Source organism: Symphalangus syndactylus, chromosome 5 (assembly GCF_028878055.3).
Source record: "Symphalangus syndactylus isolate Jambi chromosome 5, NHGRI_mSymSyn1-v2.1_pri, whole genome shotgun sequence".
Lineage (NCBI taxonomy): Eukaryota > Metazoa > Chordata > Mammalia > Primates > Hylobatidae > Symphalangus > Symphalangus syndactylus.
Window position 1 is genome coordinate 137,993,697 of NC_072427.2, and position 12,279 is coordinate 138,005,975.

Here is a 12,279-nt window from a genome sequence, read left to right on the forward strand (position 1 = left end):
ATTAAGAAAGTTTAAATATTTAAAATGACAAAGATAAGGAGGCCTCATATTTTCCTTTTCCTGTACTAATTATCTATTTTTAACCTGTTGATGCTTTGTGGTGCTATAATAATTTTGCCTTGCCATCCATAATTAGTGCTTTGGATTTTCCCATTTCAATTTACTTCTAATAATTGATGATGGCAATTTACAATTTTACCTTATTTCTGGGATACTAATATAAAATTACAATTTACTTACACTAAACTCTGAAGAACTTGCCAAATGAATACCAAGAAGGAAAATTCAGAAGATCATGGTTTTGAATTCTTGAATCTCAGTTCTTTACTGTTTTCTCAAGCTAAATATCCTTTTAAATGGATAAGATATTTTAGATTATATTAAGAATATAATATGTAAATATTAACAGGTGGCCTAAAATATTAAAAAGTGTATGTTTGTTGATATTTGCAGTCATGGGTATAGTGTCAGCTTTTAGCATCACATTTAAACAAAAGGATACATTAATATCTACATAAGATTAAAATGTTAATTTACTTTTTAAAGCTTGTATTTCAATTCATCACGTCCACAGCCTTCTATTTCCCTGTTTCTTCTTATCCTTTCAAATTTCCTGCAAAATTCCTCTGGAGGGCACTATTACCATAACTAATACAGTTAGCTCCAGATGGTGAGGTAGAGAAAGGCACTGGGTCTTTCTTAGTACTGTTTATCTCCTTTCAAATCTTAGTCTAATCATGACTTTAATTTTTTTTTCTTCTTAAGGGAAAAAATAAACTCATCTGCCTATCCCTATTAAGAATTATAGAAGTTATCCTCAGTCACATTATATAACATTATAATCCACTTAAAAACAAACACTATTGCTGCCCTCTTTATTATTTCTTAATACAACTCCAATGAAGTGCTAGCATGAATAGTTACTTCTGCATAGACATTTTCTTATTGCTTTAATAAGAGGCAAATAGAAATTTGAGTAGCAGTAGAAGAATCAGTTAAACATATAATTATATCTAAATTAGTTTTCTTCAGCATAATCCTTTGCTTATAAAATGAGAATTTAAGACAACAAAACAACACAAAAATCCTCAGAGGTCAAAGAGTCAATGTCATTCAGAATTCTAGTTGAAAAGAAATGCTTTTCATTGAAAATTGATTGAGATTACATATATAAATAACACCTGGGTCACTGCACTTTGTAGCAGTGTCTTCTTGGGTATCTTTTGTATACTTTGTATCTCTGAATCTTTTTCATTTACTGTTTAAATGAAAAATCAAAAAGTATTTGGAGATTTCATAAATTCCTAAATAACAACCAGATATTAAAAACTACCTCTTAGATTACTGAAAGTTCTCCAGAAGTACTCTTTCATTTTAATATGTGTAACATAATAGAAATGCAGCAAATATATTTTTTAGCATTTAAAAACAATTTGAGAGGGAAAGAAAAAGATGCATATAGAATGCAATTAAAAACAGAGAAAATATCTTTCTTAATCTCCCAAAATAGTACATATTACCTAAGTATATACCACATCCATCTATATCCATTTCTCAACGATTAGAAAACATTTTAATGTTTACTTTAACATCGGCTACCCTATCTGAAGCAAATCACTGCATATTGACATTTATAACAGGTAGTTTCTTCTTTTCCCAAAGAAAATAACTTTTTTTTTTTCTTGTTCCCAGTAGGTTATACAATTGTGTTGCTTAATGGCTAACTCATCATGGGCATTTGCTCTAAAATGATGGTAGGGAAGGAAGCTCCAGGAGTGAGTGTTCTCTGCTTCTTCAGTTTCCTGATAGTGTATTCCTGATAGAGTGATCCCATACAGTGTGAAATGTCTCTGAAGCCTTCTGTTGTCTTAAATAGACATGTAGTCGTATCGTTTCGCATGTTACTTTATATAAATCCATGCTCATTTTAAAAGAAAGAGGATATCCAAAATACTGTGCTATGTTTAGCCCTGACTGTAGCACCCCTAGGATTTCACAGCCAAAATCATGTTTGAGAAACAAATGGAAGAACATGGTATTTGCAATTAAGTGCTGGTTTCGATCTTAAGTTTATTGTTCACTGTTATTGGACCTTGTATAATTTATTTAATTTCTCTAACATTCAATAACTCCCCTGTAAAATGGAGTTAATATTATATGGAACCATGTGAAAATTGCTGTGTATGCAAGTTTAAAGTAGTGGAATACTAAACATTTCTTATGGTTCAAGCTTACTTTTCCCACACATATATAAACGAATGTGTGCAAAATTCCCAGTAAAGTGCTTGACACACAGTAATTTTAATTATGCTAAGAAAATTGTTGAGGGCTCTATGCTAGCAGTATAAATAAAAGTGCTTTTTCTATTACAAATAAAAATGTTTTCTATTTATAGTGAGAAGGCCATAGAATTAGAAGTCACAGTTACATTTTTTATCTTTCATTAACTGTGAGTAAAAAAATCAACATTTTTACTTTTCAAACAGCTAGTTCACATGGTTGTTAACACGATTGAATGAGATAATATATGTTAATATGTGTGTCATGTGTATTTATTCATTAAAGAAAGAGTAAACTAGTATAAATAGGTACTGTGTAGAAATAGTACAAACAGGTACCATACTAGGTGCTGCTCTAGATGTCAGTAAGACGGCAGTTAATAAGACAAAGTCCATTCCCTCTGGAAGCATACACACTAATAGGAAAGAACTGATAATAAGCAAGTAGATAGATTCAAAAGCATAATTTTATGTAGTGACATCAAATAAAAAACAGATCTTAGCATGCAATAGGTGCTCAACACAGATTGTTAAAATTCAAGTATTTTTTTCATAATTGTATATCCATGCCATTTAATCTGGCCCATAATTGTTTTTTCTGTTGCAGCTTAGTGATATGTGATAAGAGGGTCCAAATATTTGGGCAGTTTGAAGAATTTCTAATGATTAGCTTCTCTGGATAACAAGCATTCTATTGAAAAGCTTCTCTCCTCCTTCATTAATCCGTTAGCAATAATACTTGCTTCTGTTTAAAAGGTAGTAGCCATAAAATTTTAAGGCTAAATGTAGTCTAGGTTAAGAAATACGGTAATTGTTACCTAGCTGTCTGAATTATATTTCCCTAAATAACCAGCTTTCCTAGATGAAACATTTTTATTTCACCTTCTCTTTTTATAGCTGCATCCTTTTGGAATCTTTTTATCATTTTATTGCATTTGAAGAGCTTTCTTTTTTGGGAAAATAAAAAGAACGATTTGAACTTTACAAACAGATATAAATGGAAAGGAAGAAGAGGAAGGTCAGATTTTGAGTCTGCTAACCTTGGCAGTGTCCTTTGAAAGTAGTCCCCAGGTAGCGTTAACTTCTGCAAGCTCACGTGAGCCTAAGATCACCCCCGGGCCTAGCCTGCTTGGCAAACTGACAGAGGTCACATTTTCAGACAAATGAACAATTTCCCTGATAAAGTGAAACCGGTACTTAAGCACAAGCTCTAATGAGCAGCCCCCTGTCTTTAGCTCCCATTTTAAAGTATCCCCAAGGTTTCCAGTACAATTTCATTTGACCTTTAGCTAAAGACCATATTTTACTAGATCACCAATTTCCCCAAATCCCTGGAGTGTTTTCCTATGTCAGCACTTATGAGAAAGCCACACTACACACAAGGCAGGTGTTCATTATTCGTCTTTAAGAACAACCAGCCCCTCTTCTCGCCCATTTCCCTTGATTTCCTATTTCCCCTTTGACAGGATCATAGAGGTTTCCAGACTGCATTTTCAGATCCCCCCAAACAGCAAGCTTTGAATTTATGTATTTTTGTCTGATAGTAAGATATGATTATGGGCTATTAACTGCTATTATTTTTTGAACAATCCAAAATCTGTGTGAATTTTCTTTAAGGTTATAGTAAGCACAGAGTATTTATACTATTTATATTAACCTCAAATCATTTATGTTAACTTCCTCTTGTCTTATTTTGTTTCATAATTAGGATAGTATAACAATTAATGGTAGTAATTGATCATATTGCTATTTGGTTGTGTTAGTAATTTCCTTTAATCTTACATTAATGGTATTACTAAAAAAGCACAAATCCTTTTTGAATCGTCTGATGTTCAAATAATACCACAGAGGTTATTAGGGACGGGCGCTTTTCCCCCACTAATATATGCATAAAAGTGAGAGAATTTCCATGCTGCTTTCTAAAGGGAAAAGCTTGGATGGGACACCTTCATATTTTTACACTTTCCCACTCTCTCATGCCAAGGGAATAGAAGTGAGTTATTAACTCAGTGTCCTGTGGGTATTGAACAGACAATGTGATCTGCTATTCTTGTGATATGATAACCGGACTTGGATAGGCTTTGTCTGTATAAGGATGAGGCCTACAGTTTGGGAGAATAAGTTAATTCTGGAATGAGAGATTATTAAGCACATTGTAGCTATACATGGAAACTATATGCATCAGTCTGGAAAGCTGTATGTTGATCTTCGTTTGTCTCCATCATGCGTACATCTTCTGGTCAGTTGTAAATGTAGGAGAGAAACTAAAGATGGAATTTATTAAAACCCTAAAGCCACAACATTTATAAATATAAATATAAATTTTAATCTGAAAAATGATGTTATTACAATTACCATTATTTTTTCCATCCATTTCAATAAGTAAAATTTGAAATATCTAACTTGTTTTGGATGGAACAAGTTCAAAACCAAAATCAAAACTAAGTTTGAATGTCCTTAGACATGCTTGTATTACTTAGTGTTCTCAATCCCCACTATTCCTTAGTATCTAATTCATTCTACTTAATAAAATTTGAAAAAGCTAACAGTTTAATTAAAATTTAAAGTGGTTATTCATGTTAGATCTGAAAATATGTAAGTCATAAATGTAATGATAGATGTTTGAAACAGAGGGAAAGAAACACTGCATGTTTTGTGACCTTTTGGATGTAAACACCTCTGCAGCCATTGGAAATACAAATTCAAAAGAAATAAATGTAATAACTACCGTAACTCATCAAGATGGTGCTGCATGATATTTACGGTACTAAATGTTTAATGAAAAATATTTTATTTAGCCCGGGCGTGGTGGCTCACTTCTGTAATCCCAGCACTTTAGGAGGCTGAGACAGGCAGATCACAAGGTCAGGAGTTCGAGACCAGACTGGCCAACATGGTGAATCCCCATCTCTATTAAAAATAGAAAAATTAGCCGGGTGTGGTGGCGCATAGTCCCAGCTACTTGGGAGGCTGAGGCAGGAGAATCGCTTGAACCTGGGAGGTGGAAGTTGCAATGAGCCAAGATTGCGCCACTGCACCCCAGCCTGGGCGACAGAGCAAGACTCGGTCTCAAAAAAAAAAAAAAAAGAAAAGAAAAGAAATATTTTATTTAATTCACAGAAATCTAGATAGGTAGATATTATTATTTCTGTTTCACGGCTGTGTAAACTGAGCTACCGAGATGAGAGGTAAATTTTTTAAGTTTATATAGCTAGTAAGTTGGAATTCAGATTTATATCCCAATTGTCAATCTCTAGAACTCACTCTGTTGACTGTGTTTTCTTGCCCTCAGAAAAAGTTATGGCTTGTGTCTTACAGAAAACTTTTTTCCTCCCTCAACTAGTGTGGCAGAAAAAGATGACTGTTGTGTCTCTCAGCTTCAGAATAATTTTATTTCATTAATGTTACACATTTTGGAAGATTGAGTTTTATAGATTAGTCTATTATTTACTAATACATATCCCTAACAGTTATATGCTATAAATATATACAGATATATATTTTCCCAGGTAACATTTTTAACCACACAACTAATGCATTTCTTAATTAGCAATGGAAAATTATCTGACAATTTGAATAGATCATTTAAAGAGTTAAAATAAACACCTTTCTTCAGAGTAAAGAAAATAAATTAATATATAATATAGAGGGAATAAGAATTTCTGTATGGCTCATATATCTAGGGAGAATTTAATATATTAGGAACTAGAATCTAAATTTCAAGCAACAGCTACACTGCCCTTAGATCTATCCAGGTTTACTTATCCGTATCAACAGCAGGAACGTATACCCAGATAAATTTCTGCTTCCTCCATTCTATCAACTAATTATTGACCAAAGCCCTCCCATTGAAAGTAAATATGCCTTCAATAAATCTGTATTTTTCCAGACCAGCAACTCATGATTTGACATTTGAATTCTTTTCTGAAGTTCGTTTAATTTTTTTCTAAAAATAAGTTGTTACTTTGTGAATCGAGGATGTGCACACACACACACACACACACACACACACACAGAGTCAATAATTAGATCTTGGGGGAACAAACAAACAAATGACAAGCAATACAAAAAATGTATAAAGATCTATTAAAGGAAGCATGAATACTGCGCAAAAGGAGTCCAAGGCTGAAAATAATTGATCTTGTTTAGGATATTAGTAGGGTGAACAACTTTCTTGGTTTGCCAGGGACTGAGGGATATGTCTGCATGCTGGACTTTCAGTGCTATAATTAGGACAGTGCTGAGAAAACTGAGAAGGTTGATCAACCTAAAATGTAAAATTATTCAATAAGAAGATACATTTGGGGGCAAGTGTTTAATCATAACAACAATTATATTATCATTATTTCTAACATCCACTGGCCTTACCGTGTGCCAGACTTTGTTCTAAGGCAAATTATGTGGTTGTTCACTATCCTCTTTATATAATTGAAGAAACAGAGGCATGTTGAAGCTTGAAAGGGAATATAAACTTGAGAATCAGGACACAATAGGTACTCGGGAATAGTAAAGATTTAAGGACACTGAAGAGTAAAAGCATGTCTAAAGGCATTAAAATTTTAGTTTTGATGTACTTTTGAAAAAAACAAGTCACATCTGCAACTGTGTCTGCTCAACAGCTACCAGTTGGAAGCTTCTGGGGGATTAATAGAATATGTTCCACAGTGAACATGGAGAAGACAGTTTGCCATGACAAGGAACAACAGGGTAAAAGACCTAGGTGCTGAAATATTTAATATAGCAGGAATATTGGTTGTTATGAAAGGGGAAAAGAGATATGGGTGTTGTTAAAATAGATTAGGGCCAGATTATGAAGTATGTGTCATTTTTATTCTGAGCAGTGATCCTTTGTCATGGGCTTTTAAGTAGGAGCATGACCCTATTTTACCTATGTTTTTCAAAGATGAATTTGGTGCAGCATTAACAATCATTTGAAGAGAAGAAATGGAGAAAAAGAGCAGTTGAGAGTTTATGGCTGTTGTCTTCTAAAAATTCATAATGACCTGAAGGAAGTCAGCAACAGTGAGGTTGAGGAGAATAGTGCCAAACACATATGGGAGGTAAAAATGAGTATGCTCAGTACGTGACTAAATATGGTAGTCAAGGAGAAGCAAAATGTGAGAATGATTAGGAGCTTTCTTGCATGAATGGATGAATAAAGTGTGATTCATTATGAGTGATTTGAAAATGCAGAAAGTGGAGCAGAATTGACCTGGAGAGAATCAGGGAATATAGTCGTATTTAGTTTGAATATGCATGTGACTTTCTGCTCTACAATGAAACACTGAGTTGGAAAATGGTTTTTATCATTTTTAATATTATATCTTAAGTCCCTAAGGTAAGCATTCTGGTAGAAATGCTACAAACTTGGTAGAATAAGCCTAGCTTGAAAATAAGGTATACGTGCTGGCAAATGGCATAGTGGAATGCTGCCAAATAGGTTAATGGTTCTGAAAATCATTTTACCCCAACATGGATAAAAATCGTGTCTGTATGTGAGCGTGTTGTGGGAGGGATTAATGGACTAGCAGCCTTTACTTTTGACTTCAGAACAAGTCATATTTCATAGTCCTATGGGATGCTACTTAGGGAATAATTTATCAGGTTAATTCATCAATATTAATTATTATTTATCGCAAGTCCACAGTGTAGCACATTTTATTCTGTAATTTGTTAGATATGGACAGACACAATTCATTTCCAACAAGGAAATAGGAGATTATATGCAGAAGATAAACTCCAAAAACCATTATCAATTATGTGTGACTTTTGAAAATGATAATTAATTGATTAGAGCCTAATGAAGTCATATTCACTCCAACATACTCTCTCTCTCTCTTCCTCCACTCCCCCACTCCAGGTCAAAATATTAGAGAAGGTTTTATAGAGCAAGTTATAAAAAACAATTCAATTCAATAAACATTTATTGTATATCCATTCTATGAAAATCTTTGTCCCAGATACTGCCTTGTGAAAAGTAAAGATGATTATCTTCCTTTGCCTTCAAAAACTATTAATAATTTATGATGGTGGAAATTTAGATGCCTCTTTTTAACATATTATCTCATTTGATTTTGACAAATAACTTACGGAATAGGTAGGGAGGTATTTTCCCACATTTTACAGATAATGTAATTGTATCTTATAGATAAGGCAATGTCATGTCTTTACATGTTTTAATAAAGAAAGTTGTTAGTTAAACAAATTGACATCAGAAATGGGCTATAAAAATGAGGAAAAATTTAAATTGAAAAGAGTTTGTGGTCTGGAGTGAACAGTTTAGATCAGTATCAGCAAACACACGGTATTTGTGAGAGACTTGTCATTCCCTCCACCTCTGAGAACATCACTAACCAACCCCAGAACTGTTTTCTACTAAATTGGAATTGGCCTTATGACCCCTCTCTACCTAGCCCTTCAAGCAGCCATTACAATCCATTGCGAGTGGCATTTGTCATGAAACCTATTTCCACCTAGATAGAAAAGAGGAGACAATTGAAAAGGCATATCAGTGAAGGAAGTAAAGATAAAATGTTGCAAGAAGAATTTAGAATAATTTTTTTTTCTGTAATTGTTTTGAGAAGAAGTATGTGGTATAAGCAGAGAGGAGATAATTACAACAGCAGGTGTTATTTGTGTGATAGTAGATTTACAGAGAATTATAATTCTACATAGAAGATGAGAGCAGAGCTGATGAATACCTCTCCTAGATGGACCATGACACCTATGTCCTGTGCAACAGTCATTCTCTTGCTCCCCTTCGCTCCTCTTTCACCAAATTCACAGAGACACAAAATTTCTTCTTTGGAGAAATTGAATGGAATATACTCCTGGACCCTCTGACACTAAGCACTCAGATAGACTGTAATCACATTTCTGCTGCCAGAGAAGAGGCAGCTGGATGCATGTCAACCCCTTTCTATTTGTCCTCTCCCAGACAGCAAATGGAGGTGTCCTTCTCTGAAAAAACTGACTAGTCCTGAAAAACAATCTATCCTCAACCTGCCTTGGAAGAGTGGCCCCATAAAATTCCTCTCACCATCTGCCAATTCTAAATTAGGCCAATGATGGGAATGTCACTTCCTTATACACTCCAATCAATCTTTTCATCCCTCTTAAAGATGAAAACAGACAAGTTTCAGAAGGAAATTCATTAATGTCACGAAAAGAAGCAAAAACATAAGATTGGAATGCAAAAATTCAGAAAAGAAAAAATTTTGAAGAGACACACATAAAATAGAAGAACTTCAAAGACAAAAGGTCTCCAGTTGATACTATCAGATGAATAAGAGAAAACATTGCATCACCCAAAGAAAAGCAGAGTAATATTGGCAAGAAATGATTAAAGAAAAGATCAAATAAAAGCTTTGAAAATAAAAATGTGATAGTAGAAATGTAACATTTAATAGAAAGCTGAAAGGGTAATGTCAATGATAACTTCCAAGAAAGTAGAACAAAAAAAACAAAAGAGACAGAGAGACAGGGACATATGCGCACATGTGCCTGCGCGTGCACACACACACGGGAGAGAGAGAGACGAGAATATAAGATAGAAGATCAATTTCTGGTTTTAACAACTTTAGAAAAAGATAACAAAAACAATGAAAAGAAAGTGTTATCCAAGAATTGAAATAATGAACAAATTCCTAAAAAGAGGAACATGAATTTCTGGTTTATTATTATTCATTTAATTACATAGGTATGTAGGTATGTATGTGTATATTTTTTTTTAATTCTTCCGGCTTTATTTAGGTATAATTGACAAATACAAATTGTATTTATTTATGTGTACAACGATGATTTTGTATAAATTGTGAAATGATTACCACAATCAAGCTAATTAACATATCTATCACATCACATAGTCAACTCCCACATTTTGTGGTGAGAACACTTAAATTTATTCTCTTAGCGGATTTTAAGTATACAATATATTATTATTAACCATTGTCAACATGTTACACATTATATTTATGATGAACTGTGCTTATATACATATAAGTTCATATGTCACATAACTGAAAATTTGTACCCTTTGAGTAAGATCTTTCTATTTTCCCCAACCCCAGACCTTGGTAATCACCATTCTACATTCTTTTTTTACTTTTTAAGGTATAAGTGAGATTATGCAATATTTGTTTTTATATGTCTGACACGATATCCTCCAGATTAATTCATTTTGTAGCAAATTGCATGATTTCCTTCTGTTTTAGGGCTGAATGCATTCCATTGTGTCCATATATCACATTTTCTTTATGCTTTATCTATCAGTGGGCATTTAGGTTGTTTCCATATCTTGACTATTGTGCATAATGCTGCAGTGAACATGGGGAGTTCAGATATCTCTGAAAAATCCTGATGTTAGTTCCATTGGATATATACTCAGTAGTGAGATTGCTGGATCATAATGTAGTTTTATTTTTAATTTTTTTGAGAGACCTCCATAATGTTTTCCATAATGACCATATTAGTTTACTTTTTCATCAATAGTGTACAGTGATCCCTTTTCTTTACATCCTTGCTAACATTTATCTTTTACTTTTGGTTTTGATTTGCATTTCTCTGATTGGTTATGCTGAGCAGATTTTCATATACCTGTTAGACATTTATATGTCTTTTTTAGAAAAATGCCTGTTCAGGTTTTTTGTCCATTTTTAAAATTGTGCTTTTTTTGTCATTGAGTTGTATGAAATCTTTACATATTTGAAATATAATCCCTTATCAGACATATGGCTTATAATTTTTTTGCATTCCATCAGTTACTTTTTTACTTTGTTGGTTGTTTTATTTGCTGTTTTCATCAAATAGTAACTTGATGTAGGTCACTTGTTTATTTTTGCTTTTGTTGACTTATTTTTGATGGCATACTCAAAAAATTTATTGCCATGACCGATTTCATGGGTTTTCCACTACATTTTCTTCTAGGAGTTTTATGGTATTAATTCACATGTTTAGGTCTTCTTGAAGACTTAACTACAGCATTTGAGTTGCTTTCTGTGTATAATGTAAGATAAGGATCCAAAACTGTTTGTGGACATCCAGTTTTCCAACATTATCTATCGAAGAGACTATCCATTCCTCATTTGGTATTCTTGGTGCTTTTATCGAAGACAGTTACCTACTCATGTGTGAGTTTATTTCTGAGCATTGTAATCTGTTCTATTGGTCTATATGCCTGTTTTAATGCCAGTACCATACTTTGTTGATTACTATAGCTTTGTAATATTATTTGAAATTGGGGAATGTGAAGATCCAGCTTTGCTCTTATTTGTCAGAATTGCCTTAGCTGTTCAGGGTCTTTGGTGGCTCCATACAAACATTAGTTTTTTTTTTTCTATGTCTTTGAAAAATGCCATTGAAATTTTAATACAATTACACTGAATCTGTAAAGAACTTTGGGCAGTATGAGCATTTTAACAGTATTAATTCTTCCAATTCATGAACATAAGGTATCTTTCTATTTTTATGTGTTTTCTTCAATTTCCTTCATTAATGTCTTATAATTTTTAATGTACAACTCTTTCACCTCCATGTTTAAACTTATTCATAAGCACTTCATTCTTGTTGATGCTGTTGTAAATAACATTTTCTTAATTTTATTTTTGTATAGTTTGTTGTTACTACATAGAAACACAACTAAATTTTGTACATTGATTTAGTATACTATAATATAACTTTACTAAATTTCTTCATTAGTTCCAATAGCTTTTGTGGTAGAGTCTGTATGGTTTTCTATATATAAGATAATGATATCTGCAAACAGGGACAACTTACATTTATATTTCTTTCTGATTTGGATGTCTTTTATTTCACTTCTTACTTTTGCCTAATTGCTCTATCTAGGACTTCCAGTATTAGGTTGAATGGAAGTGGAAAGAGTAGGCAACCTTTTCACATTCAGGATCTTAGAGGAAAAGATTTTAGCTTTTCACTGCTGAGTAGAATGTTGGCTGTGAGCTTGTCATATATAGCCTTTATTACACTGAAGCATACGTATCTT